Genomic DNA, 21885 nt, shown 5'->3' with positions numbered 1-21885 from the left:
CCGTGGCTCACGCCTGTAATCCCAGCAATTTGGGAGGCCGAGTTGGGCGGATCACGAGGTCAGGAGATCGAGACCATCCTGGCTAACACAGTGAAACCCTGTCTCTACTAAAAATACAAAAAAAATAAATAACTGGGCATGGTGGCGGGTGCCTGTAGTCCCAGCTACTCGGGAGGCTGAGGCAGGAGAATGGCATGAACTCGGGAGGCGGAGCTTGCAGTGAGCCGAGATCACGCCACTGCACTCCAACCTGGGCGACAGAGCGAGACCCTATCTCAAAAAAAAAAAAAAATCAATGGAACTAAAATCTTCACACATAGCACCAGGTGTAATCTGAGTGCCTTTGTGTTCGAATTTCACTTGCCTCCCCTGACCCCAAACTTTCCTTCAGGACAATCCCACGCTGACTGAGAATGAGGCTTTGGGTGTGTGAAAGTGAACGGCTGGTGTGAGACCTGCAGGGCTGCATCGGATGAAGCAGAAGATAGCGAGGGAGAGATGCTTCTTCACAGGCTCCCGCTTCTCAGATGGCAGCCCTCACCGTGACCGGTCAAGTACAAACCAGGTAACCAGGAGAACTGCTCCCGTGGGGCCTTCTTTGGGCCGTGCATGCGTGCATTCCAGCGCCGGTGTGTGAGTGTTCCAGCGCAGGGGGGTGAGTGTAGGATTTGCTACTGTGAAGTTGTGTTCTGCATTCTCCATGGCCCCTCGCACAAGGCTGGGTTCTTAGGATGCAACCAGGAGTAGTTTTGTTGGCTGGCCAGTCCTCGTTTTGTCTTGTGAATCCTCCACGAAACATGTCAGTGCACTCACAATGGTCTGTCCACCTGGACAGAAGCAGTCACACTGCTTCTGTGGAGAGGTTGCTTAGCACAAGGGGTCATTTCCTAACTGCCGCATTTGCTGCGATGCTCAGCTCTGACTGTTGTCTCAGTAGAACTTGCAATTCCTGATCCCTACTGACATACTCAACATTTCTTTCTACCAGAATCTAGAAAGTCATGCTGAGATCCTATACAACCTCTCCTGTAATCCCTAGGTTTTCTTTGTAGAATGAGAATGTCGGCTGGTGTCATTGTCACATCCCTCTGGCAAAACATATTGCAGGCACAAGCGGCTCAAGTCTAGTGCATACTCTCAGTTGCAGCTCTTGCTGTTTGTTGGTCTGTTATGTTAATTCTATGAACAAAATAACAGGCAAGACCAAGCTGATACCTTAGCAAGTGATGTGGGTTGGCCCCAGTGCTAACGTGGCTTGTCATTCTGCGATGAGGGCATCGTGGGGTGTTGGGAATATGGGCCTGCCCAGCTTGCTCTAGGGGTCCAGTGGTGTTTCTGCTCTGCACTCCCCAGGTCGCACGCCTGTCTTTACCCCATCTCCAAATGGGACTCGGACTTTCGTGGGCACAGTGAGTTTGTGCCTGAGCTCTACGGCGCGGTAGCAAGTTCAGCCCCATCTAGAACTGGCATTCAAGGCAGAAATAGGTAGAAATAGAAAGGGCTTCTGTCACTGCCTCTGAGACTTGAGTTTTTTATTTATTTTTTTGAGGCAGACTCTTGCTCGGTTACGTGGCTGGAATGCAGTGGCGCGATCTTGGCTCACTGCAACCTCCGCCTCCCGGGTTCAAGTGACTTTTCTGCCTCAGCCTCTGAGTAGCTGGGACTACAGGTGCCCGCCACCACACCCAGCTAATTTTTGTATTTTTAGTAGAGATGGGGTTTCACCAAGTTGGCCAGGATAGTCTTGATCTCTCAACCTCGTGATCCGCACGCCTTGGCCTCCCAAAGTGCTGCGATTACAGGCATGAGCCGCCGTGCCTGGCCTGAGTTTTTTTACTACACCTACTACAAAGACTTCTAGCAAATGACTTCTACAAACCAGCTGGCTCACTCAGATGAGGATCCCAGGTGTGTTTCTTAGAAGCCCTACCAGGGGAGGGAGGGTGCAGGAGGCAGAAAGGTTGAGAAACTTAGGAAGTTTGCTGACACAGCATAGTTGGGCAGAAAACATATTTTGCAGCCCTATTCCAGGAGAGTGTGTGAGAAGCACCTGGAAGTGCGTGTGCTTCCCTCCCAGGGGGCCCCAGGGAGCTATCCCTTTTTCAGGAGGTGTAGAAGTAGCCAGGTCCAAGTGGATGTCCAGGGATGGGCCTGGCTACTCTTCAGCTGCTGCACGTCTGGGATAGAACAGAGTGGAGGGAAAGGGGTCCTAATTTTTGAGAATGCATGGAATATCCTGAGCCACAAGCCTGGCCTCACAGAACAGATAACCCCCACGACAGTGCATCCTGCTGTCTCTGCTCTGAGCTAAACTGCAGGAGAACCCCGCCTTTAGGGACCTTTTCATCCCAGGAACCCCAGCAACACCTAGGCTCCAGTACTGGGACAAGAATCTGAGCTATTTAAAAATGTGCTTCTGTAGGAAATGATGTCAGAATGCTTGTTTCATAGGTCTGTTCTTTAACAGACAGCTATTCAGCCCCAACTGTGCAGATCCCACTTCCTGGGAGTGGAGCAGAGGCTCTGCGTGGAGCATCCATGTGCGGTACTCTTAGGTACTGAAGGGATTGGGCTAAATCATGGATGGGAGCTGGGAAGGGAAGGGACCAACTTCAGGCCCCACTGGGACATTGGAGCTGCCACCCTTTAGAGCCCTCCTAACCCTACACCAGAGGCTGAGGGGGACCTCAGACATCACACACATGCTTTCCCATGTTTTCAGAAATCTGGAAACGTAGAACTTCAGGGGTGAGAGTGCCTAGATATTGAATACAAGGCTAGATTGGGCTTCTGTAATATCCCAAAGGACCCTCCAGCTTTTTCACCAGCACCTAATACCCATCAGATACCAAAGACACAGCTTAGGAGAGGTTCACCCTGAAGCTGAGGAGGAGGCAGCCGGATTAGAGTTGACTGAGCAAGGATGACTGCCTTCTCCACCTGACGATTTCAGCTGCTGCCCTTTTCTTTTCCTGGGAATGCCTGTCGCCATGGCCTTCTGTGTCCACAGGAGAGTTTGACCCAGATACTCATGGACCAGGCAAAGGTGCTGTTCCTCCCAGCCCAGGGCCCACCATGAAGCATGCCTGGGAGCCTGGTAAGGACCCAGCCACTCCTGGGCTGTTGACATTGGCTTCTCTTGCCCAGCATTGTAGCCACGTCACTGCATTGTACTGTGAGATAAGTCAAGGTGGGCTCACCAGGACCTGCACTAAATTAAATTGTGAAATTCAGCTCCAAAGAACTTTGGAAATTACCCATGCATTTAAGCAAAATGAATGATACCTGAGCAAACCCTTTCACATTGGCACAAGTTACAATCCTGTCTCATCCTCTTGATTACAAATTCCATCCAGGCAAAAGCTGTATCACCCTGAGATCTCCCCATTCATGTTTTGGTCAATAATATTTAGTTTCCTTTTGAAAATAGATTTCTGTGTTACTCCATTATGATGGGCAGAGGCCAGATGCTTATATTCGATTTAAATGACTATGTTTTTCTATCCGTAACTGGGTTTGTGTTCAGGTGGTAAACACTTTTTTTTGCAGTCAGAAGATTCCTGGAAGGCGACCAGAAATTAGCTGGCCGCTGTCAGACCTGAAGTTACTTCTAAAGGGCCTTTAGAAATGAATTCTTTTTTATGCCTTCTCTGAATTCTGAGAAGTAGGCTTGACTTCCCCTAAGTGTGGAGTTGGGAGTCAACTCTTCTGAAAAGAAAGTTTCAGAGCATTTTCCAAAGCCATGGTCAGCTGTGGGAAGGGAAGACGGTGGATAGTACAGTTGCCGGAAAACACTGATGGAGGCGGATGCTCCAGCTCAGCCAAAGACCTTTGTTCTGCCCACCCCAGAAATGCCCCTTCTTCAATCGCAGAAGCGTTGCCCCATGGCTCCTGATACTCAGAATGCAGCCTCTGACCAGGACCATCTGCATCCTCCAGGAGCTCGTAAGAAATGCAGCATCGTGGGACCTGCTGGCACCTGGTGAACCCAAACCTGCAGGGCTCCTGGGTGTGCTTGGGGCGGCTGCAGGGGAAGAGGGAGTCAGCAGCCTCCTCCTGACCTTCCCGGGGGCTGCTTTTCTGAGGGGCCAGAATGTACCGGTTGACCTTGTTGCATCACTGGCCCATGACTGGCTGCTTTGGTCAGGTGTAAAAAGGTGTTTCCAGAGGGTCTGCTCCTCAGGCCTCTCACTATCGGACCAGGTTTCCATGGAGAGCTCAGCCTCCCAGCAAGGATAGGGAACTTCAAATGGCTCAAAGAACTGAGAGGCCACACATGTGTGACCTGAGTAGTCTCTGCTGCAAAACAAAGGGATTCTTACTGTAAAACGTTCTCTTCCTCACAGAGGGGTTCCCAGCTGCTAGTGGGCATGTTGCAGGCATTTCCTGGGCTGCATCAGGTTGTCATAAGCCAGAGGATCATTTTGGGGGGCTCATAAACCAAAGACGGGTGACACTCTGCTGCCCGTATCAGCCACCAGCTCTGTGTTTCCTGGAGGTAGAATTGGACGGCAAAGATGGGCTTGGGTGACATTAATGGGTTTTAGGGATTCTGTGGGTTAAGATTAAGCCATTAGCCGTTAATGGGCAGTTGCTCCAGAAGGTAACAGGCATGCTGGCCTTGCTTGGTGTCAACTCCAGCTCACTGCTAACCTTACAAGACAGGGAAAACAAACGTTTTCTGTAAAGGGCCAGCTAGAAAATATTCTAGGCTTTGCAGGCCATATGGTTTCTACCTCAACTCTCGATTCTGAGCAGTAGTGTGAATGCAGCCATAGAAAGCCCCCCAATAAGTACTGTGGCTCTAGTCCCATGGAGCTTTTTTGGGAGACACCAATTGAATTTCCAATGATTTTCCCATCATGAAGTATTCTATTGATCTTTTTTCTGCCGTTTAAAAGTATAAAGGCTATTCTTAGCCCGTGGGTCCTACAGAAATAAATGACAGCTGGAGACAGCCCTCAAAGGAGTTTAATTTTTCAAATTCTGCCTCGTTCATTTCTTCAGCCAGCAAATATTTGAACCCCAACTGCTGGTGCTGAGGATCCCACAGCTCCCCAAGTCTGGCAGCTCTGAGGCATGAGCTCTGAGGGAGGTGCCCACCCTCTCCAGTCACACCAGTGTCTTGGCTTAGCCACAAAGCGCAGATCACGTATTATTCTTTTCTGTCTCTAAGATGAGGGATAAGAGTAGATGATGGTGAAGTTCTTATTTTTCCCCACATACAGATACAGCGTTCTTTAAATGGATCTAACCAAAATATGACCACACTAATGCTTCCTCTGTTTAAACATATTTTTCCTGCCTTCAAACAGCTGGTCCTGATTAGCCTCTGGACTCAGGTGCGATGCAACATCCTTGCCAGCCTGATGGGATGATGGCAGGTAGAGGCAGGGGCAGGAGCACCCATATCTGCCCCCTTTCTCAGCCAACAACTCTCCTGTCTTAATTTAGGAGGAAGGGTGCTGGGTATACTGAACAGGGCAGTCATCCAGGGCTTTAACTTCCTGGAAACAACAATGAGGTCTCCAAAATATAAGAATTCTTTTTCAACACCAAAGTTGAGAATTATTCTGTCTCAATGCTGATTGACAGCCTGTCAACAGAGATGAACAGGTCTGCTGCAAGTTTCTAACACCATGTTTCGAGATAAGTGAAGACACACTTGAGAAGGAGCAATTTTAAAAGACCCTGTGATCCTTTATGGTGTAAATAATCCCTCCATCGGTTTAAAGATCAACTCAAGTATTTAGGTATTACCATGTTAAGTATTTTGCTACATTATGTAAAAGGATGACTTACGGGGTTACGTTTCTATAGAGAGATGCTTCTTCCCCATCACCACCCAAGTTCAGTTCTGGTTGCAGCCCACTCAACTCAATCGTGCCTTCAATAGCTCCTTGATGTTCGGAGAATAAGGACAGCAGTCAGGCCACCGGCATTTAACGAGTTTCTGCTATGTTTAAAGCACTTAATTTGAGATGGGACTAGGGTTTGAGGAGGTACATGGACACGAAGCACCCCTTCGTAAGTGGACGCCACAGCATGTGTGCAGAGACCACGGCCCCTGAGGTTAGTAATGGCACAGTTAGGAAAGGAAGAAAAAGAAAAATATCACTATTACCTGGTGTCAACATCTCAACATTTACTGCCTGGGCTGTTAAGAAAAATCTTTTTGTTTTAATACACAAAATGTAATGTTTTAAGTAGATAATCCGACCACGTGGTCCAAATGTGGACACTCCATGAAAAGGTGTTCATGGTGAAGTCGTGCTTGCAATCTTGTTCCTGTGCCCCGGTCCCCCACGGCTCATCTTGAGAGAGAACCATTTTTACTAGTTGCTGCTGTCTTTTCAGTGTTTATGTGAATACAAGCCAATCACGAATGTATATTCCTACCACCCCCTCATTCTAATCGGAAAGGACATGTACTGTGTCTTCTGTACCTTGCTTTCTTTAAAGTTCATCCTGAGTACTGTCTTTTATAAGGAGCCTGGTATTCCATTGTTTGGTTGCACCGCAGTCCCTATTAATGGGCACTTAGCCTTTTTCCTGTCTTCTGCTATTATGAATCATCAATTTTTGTTATGATAACAGTGTATTTCATAATTGGCCAAGCGTATCTGATGGACAGATTTCCAGAAGTGGGATTGCAGCACCAAAGAGTCAACCTGCTGTAATCTGCTCAGATTTTCCCAGAAAGTGTCCCTTGGTGGCATCACGTTCATTTTTCACTTTTACCAGCAACACTTCACTGACAGAAATTGTGGTGCCTTTATGTGTTTTCCAGTACCCCATGTCAGAAACGGTGGTTTTCAGTGGTGCCTTTATGCGTTTTCCAGTACCCCATGTCAGAAACGGTGGTTTTCAGAGGTGCCTTTATGCGTTTTCCAGTACCCCATGTCAGAAACGGTGGTTTTCAGAGGTGCCTTTATGCGTTTGCCAGTACCCCATGTCAGAAACGGTGGTTTTCAGAGGTGCCTTTACGCGTTTGCCAGTACCCCATGTCAGAAACGGTGGTTTTCAGTGGTGCCTTTACGCGTTTTCCAGTACCCCATGTCAGAAACGGTGGTTTTCGGAGGTGCCTTTACGCGTTTGCCAGTACCCCATGTCAGAAACGGTGGTTTTCGGAGGTGCCTTTACGCGTTTGCCAGTACCCCATGTCAGAAACGGTGGTTTTCAGTGGTGCCTTTACGCGTTTTCCAGTACCCCATGTCAGAAACGGTGGTTTTCAGAGGTGCCTTTATGCGTTTTCCAGTACCCCATGTCAGAAACGGTGGTTTTCAGAGGTGCCTTTATGCGTTTTCCAGTACCCCATGTCAGAAACGGTGGTTTTCAGAGGTGCCTTTATGCGTTTTCCAGTACCCCATGTCAGAAACGGTGGTTTTCAGAGGTGCCTTTACGCGTTTTCCAGTACCCCATGTCAGAAACGGTGGTTTTCAGAGGTGCCTTTACGCGTTTTCCAGTACCCCATGTCAGAAACGGTGGTTTTCAGTGGTGCCTTTACGCGTTTTCCAGTACCCCATGTCAGAAACGGTGGTTTTCAGTGGTGCCTTTACGCGTTTTCCAGTACCCCATGTCAGAAACGGTGGTTTTCGGAGGTGCCTTTACGCGTTTTCCAGTACCCCATGTCAGAAACGGTGGTTTTCGGAGGTGCCTTTATGCGTTTTCCAGTACCCCATGTCAGAAACGGTGGTTTTCGGAGGTGCCTTTACGCGTTTGCCAGTACCCCATGTCAGAAACGGTGGTTTTCAGTGGTGCCTTTACGCGTTTTCCAGTACCCCATGTCAGAAACGGTGGTTTTCGGAGGTGCCTTTACGCGTTTTCCAGTACCCCATGTCAGAAACGGTGGTTTTCAGTGGTGCCTTTATGCGTTTGCCAGTATCCCATGTCAGAAACGGTGGTTTTCAGTGGTGCCTTTATGCGTTTGCCAGTATCCCATGTCAGAAACGGTGGTTTTCAGTGGTGCCTTTATGCGTTTGCCAGTATCCCATGTCAGGAACGGTGGTTTTCAGTGGTGCCTTTATGCGTTTTCCAGTATCCCATGTCAGGAACGGTGGTTTTCAGTGGTGCCTTTATGCGTTTTCCAGTATCCCATGTCAGAAACGGTGGTTTTCAGAGGTGCCTTTATGCGTTTGCCAGTACCCCATGTCAGAAACGGTGGTTTTCAGTGGTGCCTTTACGCGTTTTCCAGTACCCCATGTCAGAAACGGTGGTTTTCGGAGGTGCCTTTATGCGTTTTCCAGTACCCCATGTCAGAAACGGTGGTTTTCGGAGGTGCCTTTACGCGTTTGCCAGTACCCCATGTCAGAAACGGTGGTTTTCAGTGGTGCCTTTACGCGTTTTCCAGTACCCCATGTCAGAAACGGTGGTTTTCAGAGGTGCCTTTATGCGTTTTCCAGTACCCCATGTCAGAAACGGTGGTTTTCAGAGGTGCCTTTATGCGTTTTCCAGTACCCCATGTCAGAAACGGTGGTTTTCAGAGGTGCCTTTATGCGTTTTCCAGTACCCCATGTCAGAAACGGTGGTTTTCAGAGGTGCCTTTATGCGTTTTCCAGTACCCCATGTCAGAAACGGTGGTTTTCAGTGGTGCCTTTACGCGTTTTCCAGTACCCCATGTCAGAAACGGTGGTTTTCGGAGGTGCCTTTATGCGTTTTCCAGTACCCCATGTCAGAAACGGTGGTTTTCGGAGGTGCCTTTATGCGTTTGCCAGTACCCCATGTCAGAAACGGTGGTTTTCAGTGGTGCCTTTACGCGTTTTCCAGTACCCCATGTCAGAAACGGTGGTTTTCGGAGGTGCCTTTACGCGTTTTCCAGTACCCCATGTCAGAAACGGTGGTTTTCAGTGGTGCCTTTATGCGTTTGCCAGTATCCCATGTCAGAAACGGTGGTTTTCAGTGGTGCCTTTACGCGTTTTCCAGTATCCCATGTCAGAAACGGTGGTTTTCAGAGGTGCCTTTATGCGTTTTCCAGTACCCCATGTCAGAAACGGTGGTTTTCGGAGGTGCCTTTATGCGTTTGCCAGTACCCCATGTCAGAAACGGTGGTTTTCAGTGGTGCCTTTACGCGTTTTCCAGTACCCCATGTCAGAAACGGTGGTTTTCGGAGGTGCCTTTACGCGTTTTCCAGTACCCCATGTCAGAAACGGTGGTTTTCAGTGGTGCCTTTATGCGTTTGCCAGTATCCCATGTCAGAAATGGTGGTTTTCAGAGGTGCCTTTATGCGTTTGCCAGTATCCCATGTCAGAAACGGTGGTTTTCAGTGGTGCCTTTATGCGTTTGCCAGTATCCCATGTCAGGAACGGTGGTTTTCAGTGGTGCCTTTATGCGTTTTCCAGTATCCCATGTCAGAAACGGTGGTTTTCAGTGGTGCCTTTATGCGTTTTCCAGTATCCCATGTCAGAAACGGTGGTTTTCAGAGGTGCCTTTATGCGTTTTCCAGTATCCCATGTCAGAAACGGTGGTTTTCAGAGGTGCCTTTATGCGTTTGCCAGTATCCCATGTCAGAAACGGTGGTTTTCAGAGGTGCCTTTATGCGTTTGCCAGTACCCCATGTCAGAAACGGTGGTTTTCAGAGGTGCCTTTATGTGTTTTCCAGTATCCCATGTCAGAAACGGTGGTTTTCAGAGGTGCCTTTATGCGTTTTCCAGTATCCCATGTCAGAAACGGTGGTTTTCAGAGGTGCCTTTATGCGTTTTCCAGTATCCCATGTCAGAAACGGTGGTTTTCAGAGGTGCCTTTATGCGTTTGCCAGTACCCCATGTCAGAAACGGTGGTTTTCAGAGGTGCCTTTATGTGTTTTCCAGTATCCCATGTCAGAAACGGTGGTTTTCAGAGGTGCCTTTATGTGTTTTCCAGTACCCCATGTCAGAAACGGTGGTTTTCAGAGGTGCCTTTATGCGTTTGCCAGTACCCCGTGTCAGAAACGATGGTTTTCATTTACATTTCTCTTGTCATAAGTGAGTGTATTTAAAAATATCTTTAAAGCCGTTTCTATTTCTCTTTCTGTAGACTGTTTTGTTCATATCCCTTGGACTATTGAATTGTTGAACTTGTCAGGAAATACTTTGAAAGATTTTTACATGGGCAAAAATATATATATATTTGGATGTCCTGACTAGCTCAGCCATCCAGGTTATCTCTGCATTTTATTGTCTTTGAGCTACTTTACAGCTCTATACATTGTAGAGAACTTATGATAATACAAATTATTCCTGTCCATAGAAATGAGAGAAAAGAATTTTTTTTATATATATACTTTAAATTCTAGGGTACATGTGCACAACGTGCAGGTTTGTTACATATGTATACATGTGCCATATTGGTGTGCTGCACCCATTAACTCGTCATTTACATTAGGTATATCTCCTAATGCTATCCCTCCCTGCTCCCCCCACCCCACAACAGGCCCCAGTATGTGATGTTCCCCTTCCTGTGTCCAAGTGTTCTCATTGTTCAATTCCCACCTATGAGTGAGAACATGCGGTGTTTGGTTTTTTGTCCTTGCGATGGTTTGCTGAGAATGATGGTTTCCAGCTTCATCCATGTCCCTACAAAGGACATGAACTCAACCTTTTTTATGGCTGCATAGTATTCCATGGTGTATATGTGCCACATTTTCTTAATCCAGTCTGTCATTCATGGACATTTGGGTTGGTTCCAAGTCTTTGCTATTGTGAATAGTGCCACAATGAACATACGTGTGCATGTGTCTTTATAGCAGCATGATTTATAATCCTTTGGGTATATACCCAGTAATGGGATGGCTGGGCAAATGATATTTCTAGTTCTAGATCCCTGAGGAATCACCACACTGTCTTCCACAATGGTTGAACAGTTTACAGTCCCACCAACAGTGTAAAAGTGTTCCTATTTCTCCACATCCTCTCCAGCACCTGTTGTTTCCTGACGTTTTAATGATTGCCATTCTAACTGGTGTGAGATGGTATCTCATTGTGGTTTTGATTTGCGTTTCTCTGATGGCCAGTGATGATGAGCATTTTTTCATGTGTCTTTTGGCTGCATAAATGTCTTCTTTTGAGAAGTGTCTGCTCATATCCTTTGCCCACTTGTCGATGGGGTTGTTTTTTTCTTGTAAGTTTGTTTGAGTTCTTTGTAGATTCTGGATATTAGCCCTTTGTCAGATGAGTAGATTGCAAAAATTTTCTCCTATTCTGTAGGTTGCCTGTTCACTCTGATGGTAGTTTCTTTTGCTGTGCAGAAGCTCTTTAGTTTAATTAGATCTCATTTATCATTTTTGGGTTTTGTTGCCATTGCTTTTGGTGTTTTAGACATGAAGTCCTTGCCCATGCCTATATCCTGAATGATATTGCCTAGGTTTTCTTCTAGGGTTTTTATGGTTTTAGGTCTAAATTTAAGTCTTTAATCCATCTTGAATTAATTTTTGTATAAGGTGTAAGGAAGAGATCCAGTTTCAGCTTTCTACATATGGCTGAGAAAAGAACTTTTATCTCAGGAGTATGAATCCTTTTAAACTATCAGGTCCAGAGAGACAGTAAAATCAGGCAGCAGTCACATCACATACACCCCTTGACCTTATGTGTGCATCTCTTGAAACTGCTTGCTGCTGCTACAAGTAGCTATGAATCAACGTAGTGATACCACATCAGACACTGTACCCCATGCCCTGTACCTTCCAGTTATGAATCAACCTAGTGACATGCACCAGACACCTTACCCCATGCCCTGTACCCTACAGTTATGAGTCAACCTAGTGACATACACTGGACACCGTACCCCCTGCCCTCTACCCTACAGCTGTGAGTCAACCTAGTAACATGCACCAGACACCTTACCCCATACCCTATACCCTACAGTTATGAGTCAACCTAGTGACATACCCTGGACACCGTATCCCCTGCCCTGTACCCTACAGCTGTGAGTCAACCTAGTAACATGCACCGGACACTGTACCCCATACCCTGTACCCTACAGTTATGAGTCAACCTAGTGACATACACTGGACACCGTACCCCATACCCTGTACCCTACAGCTGTGAGTCAACCTAGTAACAGCACCAGACACCTTACCCCATACCCTGTACCCTACAGTTATGAGTCAACCTAGTGACATGCACCAGATGCTGTACCCCATGCCCTGTACCCTACAGTTATGAGTCAACCTAGTGACATCCACTGGACACTGTACCCCATGCCATGTACCCTCCAGTTATGAATCAACCTAGTGACATCCGCTGGACTCCATACCCCATGCCCTGAACCCTACAGGTATGAGTCAACCTAATGATGCCACACCAGATGCTGTTACTGGCATCCTATAGCTTGATAATGTACAGCCAATCACTCGGCACTGTTGTTTCCGTAAACCAACAGGAATTCCTGACAGTCCACTTGCTGTCAGCCCACTCCTCATCCTCTTCTTTTGCCTTTGAAAACCCACTTGTGGCCGGGCGCGGTGGCTCCCACCTGTAATCCCAGCACTTTGGGAGGCCGAGTTGGGCGGATCACCTGAGGTCAGGAGTTCAAGACCAGCTTGGCCAACATGATGAAACCCTATCTCTACTAAAAATACAAAAGTTAGCCAGGCATAGTGGCATGTGCCTGTAATCCCAGCTACCTGGGAGGCTGAGTCAGGATAATTGCTTGAACCCAGGAATTGGAGGTTTCAGTGAGCCGAGATTGCGCCACTGTACTCTAGCCTGGGTGACAGAGTGAGACTCCATCTCAAAATCAACAACAAAAAAATTTTAAAAAAACCCCACTTGTAACTGCTGCTTCTCAGAGCATATATTATCAGAACATGTACTCAGGGCAACTTGAATCTCTGCTCCCAGCCGCAATCCTCAAGCTTGGCCCAAATAAACTGCCTACTTATATTAACTTTGCCTCGGATTCTTCCTTTTAGGTTGACTATCTGGTATAGTCTGCAGGATTTAGAGTGTCTTCCCCTGACCACGCGGTGTTTCTCTCTGAAAGCGGCACTTGGTACCAGCACAAACTCTGTCTTCAGAAGTCCCACCAGGTGTTTTGGGTGAGTTCTCCTGAAATTGGGCCTCCCACTGAAACTAGCCCAGTTGTCCCATAGAATTGCTGTTCGTGGTTTCTTTAGAATAAACATAGAAATTGACATTCCCAGTCTTAAAACTTGAGAAACTTACATTTGTCTTACCCAAGTTTCTTTCTCAGGGCACCAACTATCAGGCCTCCCGGATGGTATCAAGGAGCTCAAACTCACCAGGTCACCACATCTGGACAATGAGAGGCCAAACCCCTCACCCGCCATGACTGCCTAACCACCCACCTGCTACCTGTTGACTGACTCCTCTTCCTTATCCCTCCCTAGTTCCTGTTTTCCTGCATGTAGTTACATTTCTTCCCTGCTATATAAACCCCTAATTTTAGTCCGTCAGGGAGATGGATTTGAGACTGCTCTCCCGTCTCCTCAGCTGCAGCACCGATTAAAGCCTTCTTCCCTGGCCATGCTTGCCTCAATGATGGGCTTTGTGGGCAGAAGCAGCAGGACCTAGATCAAACCCCTAGCATTTTGGTAACACCACTCTTTGGTTGAAAGTCCTGACTTATTTAGGCTGTTTTTCAAACTCTTTATTTTAAGAGTAAGGGCTTTGCTCTCTGTCTTTGGATAGAAGATTCAGGTAAAGAGCTCTGTGGAGAAATTTTTTCCACCCGTGTCTCAGGACAAGGGATTTGGGTCAAACTTTTTCTGCCCCTCTCACAGCAGAGGTTCAGGTCAACGGATTTGGCGTTAGGCATTTGTGATCTCTTTGTACATTGTATGCTTTTAAAAATTGCAGTTACTTTTCTATTTTTGAAATGTGGGCCTGATTTTTCATTTGTGGCAAACTCCTATTAAATACCAGCAGGTTTTACATACATTATAGATATCTAGGAAAGGGGACCTACCTAACCAAGGATGATCATAAACAACAATGACCAAAAATGGAAGTCTTTTGAAATACCTAAAATAATTCATTTGTACACACAATTGGAAAAAGCCAGTTTTAGAAACAAATTAAATGGAAGACTTCCAGCGGCACCTAAAAAGCTTCTAAAATAAATTCTGAGAAAATCGCCTCCCTTCAGGAGGTAAACAAAGATACCTGTCACTACCACCTGAGGAAACTCCCCAGGTCTCTGACCCCCTCCCTGAAACTCCTATTGTGGCAGCTCAGTGTCACCACAAACCCTTCTGGTTCTGGGGGCTGCCCAGTATTCTTCAACTATTCTCCACTCAATTAAAAAGACCACCCAATGAGCAAGATGGGTCTCCAAAATACACCTTTGTTGCCTAGCTGATAATTGCTTAGGGCAATAAAACAAATAACTATAAAAGACTAATAGTCTAAAAGAGGGGAATGGACAAAAATAAAATTAGATCATTAAAATGCAGATCCAACAAATTTTTTCTGCTTTAGGACTCTAATGACTGACTGATGAAATGCTGACATCCAGGGAATTAGCTAAGCAGCATTCCAGCTGAAATCAGATAAAAAACAACTTTAAATCCTTTAAATATTCCAACTACCTGCTTTGGTTCCCCTGCAAGATTTACCCACAAAAAGGAAGCATGTCCACCCTGTGGCCTAATGACTGGGGTTTGGTGCTTTCACCGCTGCAGCCTGGCTCCTTCCTCGTCAGGGAGCCAGTCCCTTTTGGTTTGGTATTTGTGATAACTTCCAACTTCGTGGGATACTGCTTCGCCACTCAGGAAGGTACCTTTGGTAAAAATGATTCAAAACACAGAACTATCATCTGTTTGTCCTGGCTAAAATCTGATAAAGAGATATGAATTTTTTTTTTTTTAATTTTGAGACAGAGTCCCACTCTGTTGCCAGGCTGGAGTGCAATGGCATAATCTCGGCTCACTGCAACCTCCGCCTCCCAGGTTCAAGCGAATCTCCTGCCTCAGCCTCCCAAGTAGCTGGGATTACAGGTGCATGCCACCAGGCCCAGCTAATTTTTGTATTTTTAGTAGAGATGGGGTTTCCCCACGTTGGCCAGGATGGTCTTGATCTCTCGACCTCATGATCCGCCTGCCTCAGCCTCCCGAAGAGCATGAGCCACCGCGCCCGGGCAGTTTTTTTTTTTTTTTTTTTTTAAAGCTCTATGGTCAGCTTAATTAAAACTGATATTCAAGCTATATGTGTACGTGTGTGTGTGTTTAAGGCCTTTCTGCTATTGCTCTTGGGGTCTTGTTTTGGAAATTCTTTTTCAGTAGATTGAAACCGTTTTTTAAAAAACTTACGTGTTTGGTTCCTCTGTGTTCACTTCCTTTCTCAAGAACGGCTCTGCCTGTTCTTCTTCCTGCTCCTCCTTCCTCTTTGGTTCCACGTGAAAGGATCTGGAGGGGACATCTCATGCCTCAGACACCTTAATGAGCGCAGGAAAACGCACCACTCACTGCTTTCCGGGGTCTTCTGTCTTCCTGTGCAGTCTAGAGAGTCATGCGCAGGGTCCTCTGAGGTCTGAAACCGCATTCTGTGCTGCGTGACCTGATCTCTTGGCTTTGGGGCCCTGGAGATTACATTGTACTGTGGGACAGGACTTAACCTCCGTGTGTGTGATGCCTGCTGTCACTGGTGAGAGCTGCAGTTTTGGGGGTGGCCGAAGGCACTTCTTTATAATAAATGGTTATTACTACAGGGAGCTACTCATTTCTTTCCATGTTTAGATAAAAAACGTGCAGTTTAAACACTTAGAGAAATGTCTTTGTAATGAAGTGTACTGTGCAGGTGTTGTATGGCCCAGTCCCATGACAGTCCTGTTTTTGAAGGGATCTGGGATTCAGTATAAAAGTAAAATCCTGGCCGGGTGCAGTGGCTCACACCTCTAATCCCAGCACTTTGGGAGGCTGAGGTGGGCAGATCACAAGGTCAGGAGTTCGAGACCAGCCTGGTCAACATAGTGAAACCCCGTCTCTACAAAAAATACAAAAATTAGCTGGGCATAATTGCAGGCATAGTCCCAGCTGCTTGGGAGGCTGAGGCAGAAAATTGCTTGAACCTGGGAGGTGGAGCTTGCAGTGAGCCAAGATCGTGCCACTGCGCTCCAGCCTAGGTGACAGAGCAAGACTCTGTCTCCAAAAAAAAAAAGGTCCTTGATTTTTAAAAACCTAAACGCTCTGCCTTCCAACTGCCTGGTTTTCACATTTTTTTTTTGGACATTTCTTTTTCTTTTTTTTTTTTTTTAAACAGAGTCTCACTCGGTCACCCAGGCTGGAGTGCAGTGGCGCAATCTCGGCTCACTGCAAACTCCACTTCCCGGGTTCACGCCATTCTCCTGCCTCAGCCTCCCAAGTAGCTGGGACTACAGGTGCCTGCCACCACGCCTGGCTAATTTTGTTTTTGTATTTTTTGTAGAGACGGGCTTTCACCGTGTTAGCCAGGATGGTCTCAATCTCCTGACCTGGTGATCCACCCGCCCTGGCCTCCCAAAATGCAGGGATTACAGGCGTGAGCCACCGTGCCCGGCCTTGGCCCTGTTTCTTAATGGGCTCTGCCCTGAGTCCATTGGTCCAGTTGGAAAACAGACTAAACTGAAAGCTACCTATCCAAATGAAATTGGCCTCCCTATAAAATCCTATGGTAAGTTACCTTGGCACCCCTTTTTAATTTTCCTCTAACTACCATACTTCAACTCCTCCTTAACAAGGCTGAAATTCTCTGTGTGTGAGAAATAAATTTGCTACCCTGTTTTCCTCTAAAACTCCATGAGGGCTTGGGCCCTGGGGGAGAGAGAAATCTCAGCCTGTTCCATTCACAGAGACACAGTTTAAACCCAACTGTTCTTTGATACTAGTGATTGTCACCTGACTCATGGCTGACATTTTAAAACTAACGCTATAAGATCTTTATGTCTGTCTGTATCTTTGTATATTCATGTGTACGTGTCTGTCTGTATATTGTTCATGGTACCAAAGTGGCTTATAAATAAATGAGTACTTGTAAATTAAGCAAATAAGCCCAAAAGCTTTTCAAGTTCATGTGATTTTAGTAATCTTTGAGAGTTTTTAAATTGTTGGTGAAACAAAAATATCTTCAGCATTTAATTTAGACATTGTGCCTGGGTCTGTTGGTCAGGCAGGTTTATGCCGTCTCTGCTAGAGGCTGGGGGTGAGGACACCTCCCTACAAGACAGGTGTGAAGGAGGATGCCCCTCCCTCATGGCCTACGGGGTTGGGCTTGAGAACTGGAACTGTGTCTCTAGGCCAGAGCTTGGGACCCAGGGGCTGCAGTCTCAGCTGGACTCCTTCCCCCGGCATCTTTGGGAGGGGATGTGGAAGTCCCTTGCTGGGACTCTGAAGGCTTCCCACAAACACTAGTGAAATCTGAATAAAAATGCTTGGAAATGATTTATGAAAAGAGTACCTATGTGTATACATGTATACATTTGTGTATACATTCACATTTGCAGATAAGAGCCTACCCTTGGGGAAGCTTACATTCTGGCAAGAACTGATTGTTTTTCAGCTCCTTTGTTCTGAGTAAGCTCTCTTTGGCCTAAGGATCAAGAGCAGTAAGAAACTGAATACAAATAACAAAATTTTTACTGGAGACAAATCCAAAAATGTGTGGTCCTCAGTCCCACGTCTCTTCACCCTCCCATTAGCAGGTATTCAGCTGCTAGAATTATTAAAAGATTCTAAAAATTCAGAGCTTAGTCTTTCCTAATGTTTATGATCCTCTTTAAAGTGAGATAGAAAACAGTGGATTGGCACTTTTAATGGAATTTTTTTTTGGTAGAGGTGGGGTCTCACTGTGTTGCCCAAGCTGGTCTCAAACTCCGGACCTCAAGTGATCCTCCTGCCCTGGCCTCTCAAAGTGCTGTGAGTAGAAGTGTGAGCCACCACGCTCATACTTTACAATTTATTCTACTTTCTGGTTATACTTTAATGAAACTTTGAGTGCAGTTTGACATACATACAGACACATATACACACGTGTATGTATATGCATATGTGTCTAAATTCATGTTTACAGATAACTGAATTTGACTGTTCTCAGTGCTAGGATAGCACTAGCATTGTGTGTGTCTGTCTTTGGAAGGATGCATGGGAAACTGGACGGGTCCGTGATTGCGTCTGAACAAGAGAACTGAATTGGCTGAGACATTTTCACTTTGTAGCTTTTTCAACCTTTACTTTTGTATCAATTTTAAGACTAAGATAATTTTTTTAAATTCCAGCGTTGGAGAAGACTTGGACCTTCTCTCTCCAGGGGCTCCTGGTTAGATAAAAATAGGTTCCTCTTGTGCCAAACATGATTTCCCTCCGTCTGTTTCCTTCCCGCTTTTCACATTTCTTGGGTCGTCTTCTCTCATCTTCACATCTTGGCCTGCTGCCCTCACTGTGCCGTTGCCCCTGCTCGTCCTCTTAAGCCAGTACCCTCCTTCATTCTGCCTCTGTAACCACGTCAAATCTCCCATAGCTCTCCTATAACTCTTACTACACACCTCTCTAGCAAGCCTCTTTCTAACTTCCCCCCACTTTCAAAAGTATTAATGTTCATTGTAAAAATATGAAGGAGGAAAATAAATCATCCAAAATCGATATGGTTCCTCTGTCCTGTTTCATCCCCAGCCAGCCTCTGCTCACCCTGAAAGGTTCAGCTCACTAGTTCTTTCCCTGAGATTTTATGCCTCCTCTGTATCCTACAGTCCTGCGTTCTGTCTTCATGGCATCTTGCTCACTAGAGTGTAAGCTTTCAAGAGACCGGAGAGGTCTGCTCTGCTCTGCTCATTGCTGTATACCCCACATCCCACATCCCACACAGATGCTGTAGGAGCTCAAGTGGCTCTCACGTTGATGAATCGGTGGATGATGTTTACACAGTGTTTTCTGAATTTCCTCAGCATTCTGTAGCTTCTGCTATTCTATCCTTCGTCGTTCCAGGAGGGTAGGGACTACTTCCTGTCCTTGCAAGGCTTTATGAAGCCACCTACAGTCTGTAAAGGACTACCGAAGAGGAGGCGTGGTATTATGAATACTGTGACACCAAGAAGGTCCGGGTCTGTTTTCTCTGCAGTGTGGAATTAAGGAGTTCGACTCAAGGGTTCTCAGACTGCCCTTTAGAGCTACAAGGAGACTTAGGATCCCTTGCCAGGGTTGCCTAATTGAAATGTCATTTTGGAGCTTGACTAGATATTTGTAAGCTTTCAAACCTGAGACTTTGAAACATATCAAGAACCTACCCTCAGGGAGGCTTAAATTCTGGCAAGAACTGATTTTTTTTTTCAGCTTCTTTGTTCTGAGTAAGCTCTAATACGTTTGCTGTATGAATATCTACTATAGGTAAGGCGCTGATAGGGCATGCTCTGGTCTAAGACAAAGCCCTTATTTTTGGGTTGCTCCGTCCAACGTACCGAATTGAATACAGGTCGCCACCGGCACATGTGGATGAGCATGGCCAGTCTGAATGGAAGTATGCAGAAGCTATAAAAGACACACCGGCTTTTAAAGACTTAGTGCTGAACATGAATGTAAGCGATCTCAATCATTTTTATGTTAATTACGTGTTGAAGTGATATTCTGGATATATTAAGATGCATTATTAATGTCACCTACTTCTGACTTTTCAAATAATGGCTATTAGAAAATCTGAAGTTAAATGCATGCCTCATATATTTTTATTTAATAGTATTGCTTTATGGGGTTTACAGTTTAGTGCAGTGGTACTTCATCTCATGAATTTACACACTCCTGAGCACCCGGCCTCTCACGTACTGTCCCTGGCCAGAAGAATCAATACCACCTGGAGGCTCATTAGAACCGGCAGATTTACCTGCCGCACCCATGCCAGACCCACTAAATCAGATTCTGCATCTTTACCAGGTCCTCAGGTGATCTGTGTGCTCACGAATGTTTGAGAGGCTCTGGCTTACTTAAATTACAGTAACAGGCCTCCCCTTGTATCCCTCCCCACATTTTTGCTGCTCCAGTCCTACTGGATTAAGGATTCTTAACGTGAGGGTCAACATAATTCTAGGCCTTAGGAATCCGCAGGATTCTATGCAGCATTACCTGTGCATGCAAGTGCATGTGCACTTTCCAGGAAAGGGTCCATTGCTTTTTTTTTCCCGCCCCCCCCCCCCCCCATGTCAGTGAAGCAGTGTTCTCAAAGGATGTTCCCGTCAGCAACACTTAGGAACTTGGGAGCAATGCACATGCTGGAGGTGCAGCCTAGTGGTGCTTTAATAAGCCCTCCAGTGATCCTGATGTCACAGGTTTGAGAACTACTGAATTAGAGACTGAAGGCAAAGAACAGGGCGAGGCCACTTGGTACATCACGGTCTAGTCTGGGTGACCAGGACTGTGAGACTGCCCTGAACCGAGATGGGCATCCAGTGAGCTGGCTGGAGAAGTGGAGTGAGGCAGGGGAAGGTGATGGGTTTGATTCCAGATGTATTGAACTTGATGACTTCAATTTCAAATGTTTGTCAAATAATTTTCTATCCATATATTCAGCCTAGCGTAAGAGTTAAGAAAATGGGTTTTACAATCAAACAGAACTGAGCTTGAGACTGACCTACTGGGTAAATCTGAGCAAGTTATTACATCTTTTTAAACTTCCCTGTTTACACCTATCTTGTCTTGAGTAGCCCGACCAAAGCTATTGCTTTCCTCCAGTTGCACACTTTTCCTTCTTGTTTATGAAAAGATCACTTTCACACAAGTATCCTATTTCTAGTTTTATTTTCTTTTAATATTGGAAAGTGGCAAAATGCTTTTTATTCTCTAAGCCACTTGCTTCACTACTTCAATTTGGTCACCCCCAATTACAGAAGCAACCTTGTCACTTCACTCACTCCATACACCCTCCTAGAGGCCTTCTTTCACTTTGCTGTCATCAATGACTGAAATTTTTAGTGATACTCATGTATTATAGATATGGGTTTCGTATTTGTCAGTTGAAATTTTTTTATTGAAAAGACTTTTAGAACACAATTCTAATAATTAAGGTCTAGAATCAGAGTTGGCATTTCATAAAATAACAAGTGACACTTTTTTTTTTTTTTTGAGATGGAGTCTCACTGTGTTGCCCAGCCAGGCTGGAGTGCAATCGGGTGATCTCGGCTCACTGCAACCTCTGCCTCCCAGGTTCAAGAGATTCTCCTGCCTCAGCCTCCCAAGTAGCTGGGATTACAGGCACCTGCCTTCATGCCCGGCTAATTTTTTTTGTATTTTTGTACAGACAGGGTTTCACCATGTTGGCCAGGCTGGTCTCGAACTCCTGACTTCAGGTGATCCACCCACCTTGGTCTCCCAAAGTGCTGGGATTACAGGCATGAGCCACCACGCCTGGCCGACACCTCATTTTTGAGGACCAGTAAGCCTGTTGCTTAGGAAAATGTATCTAGAAGAACAAAGACAAAATGAGGGTGAATAGAATGATACTACTACTACTGTTGGAAACTTTACAATCCTACAGGAACTGGGACTTTAATATTCAGACCTAAACCATCTGATCCCAGTTGTGATATGTCTATCACATGAATGATGAATGATGGCATGAATGATGAAAACCAGAGTACCGACTAAGGCTGGGTTAATGTTGGCACTAAGACCTGGGGCTGGTCAACTACCCACAACTACCATACCAAGAAGTAGATGAAAACAGCAGAGGGTTAGCCTCAGCTGGCCTCCAATTAAGAATCTATTGCATTCTGAGTTGTGTATCTGTTTTTCAGGCTGATTTGCAATAATTGATATGCAGCTGATATAATAATCATCCTCTCCTTTTTATATCATGTATGGTCTTTTTGAGATCTGGTGAAAGTAAATTCAATTTATACGTTTAAGTGAACGAATGATGTTTAACACACTGATTTTATATAAAGTTAAACAGTCACTAAAGAGTGACCCACAGTATATGATCAACATTTAGCGAC

The 21885-nt window shown here is 45.8% G+C and overlaps 2 long non-coding RNA genes across 2 annotated transcripts; both read left to right on the top strand.

Moving 5' to 3' along the window:
* The first annotated feature begins 391 nt into the window (after positions 1 to 391).
* On the top strand, positions 392 to 13459 carry LOC134807116 (uncharacterized). The gene is made up of 3 exons (XR_010146759.1): positions 392 to 565; positions 12887 to 13012; positions 13168 to 13459. It is a non-coding gene; the product is annotated as an uncharacterized LOC134807116 (long non-coding RNA).
* Positions 13460 to 16503: 3044 nt separating this feature from the next.
* Positions 16504 to 19355, top strand: LOC134807114 (uncharacterized). Its single transcript, XR_010146757.1, has 3 exons — positions 16504 to 16583; positions 17742 to 17824; positions 19289 to 19355. It is a non-coding gene; the product is annotated as an uncharacterized LOC134807114 (long non-coding RNA).
* The last annotated feature ends 2530 nt before the right edge of the window (positions 19356 to 21885 follow it).

The sequence above is a fragment of the Pan troglodytes genome, chromosome 8 (genome assembly GCF_028858775.2).
Source record: "Pan troglodytes isolate AG18354 chromosome 8, NHGRI_mPanTro3-v2.0_pri, whole genome shotgun sequence".
NCBI classification, from domain to species: domain Eukaryota; kingdom Metazoa; phylum Chordata; class Mammalia; order Primates; family Hominidae; genus Pan; species Pan troglodytes.
The sequence above is the reverse complement of the archived record's forward strand: the minus strand, read 5'-3'. Positions and strand labels throughout refer to the sequence as shown.